Raw genomic sequence first — 270 nt, forward strand, 5'->3', positions numbered from 1 at the left:
GTCACGATCGGCGTTTCTGCCAAATACCGATAATACCTACTCATATAATTGATGATCATAGAATTTTAACCAGAATTTTAGAGTGGACATCGCCGCTTTTCGATATTAATCTCAAGGTATAGTGCTTGATTGTTTTCGGTCCGGAATATTGAATTGTTCCATTCCGGTTATTGTTGTAGGAGGTTATAACCTTTATAGTGTTCTCCTGTGGCTCAATTTTCACACGCACAATTAAGTTGTAAGTTATTTTTTGAGGCCGAGTAAATGATG

Source organism: Frankliniella occidentalis, unplaced genomic scaffold (genome assembly GCF_000697945.3).
Source record: "Frankliniella occidentalis isolate FOCC.00 unplaced genomic scaffold, Focc_3.1 Scaffold431, whole genome shotgun sequence".
Taxonomy (NCBI): Eukaryota; Metazoa; Arthropoda; class Insecta; order Thysanoptera; family Thripidae; genus Frankliniella; species Frankliniella occidentalis.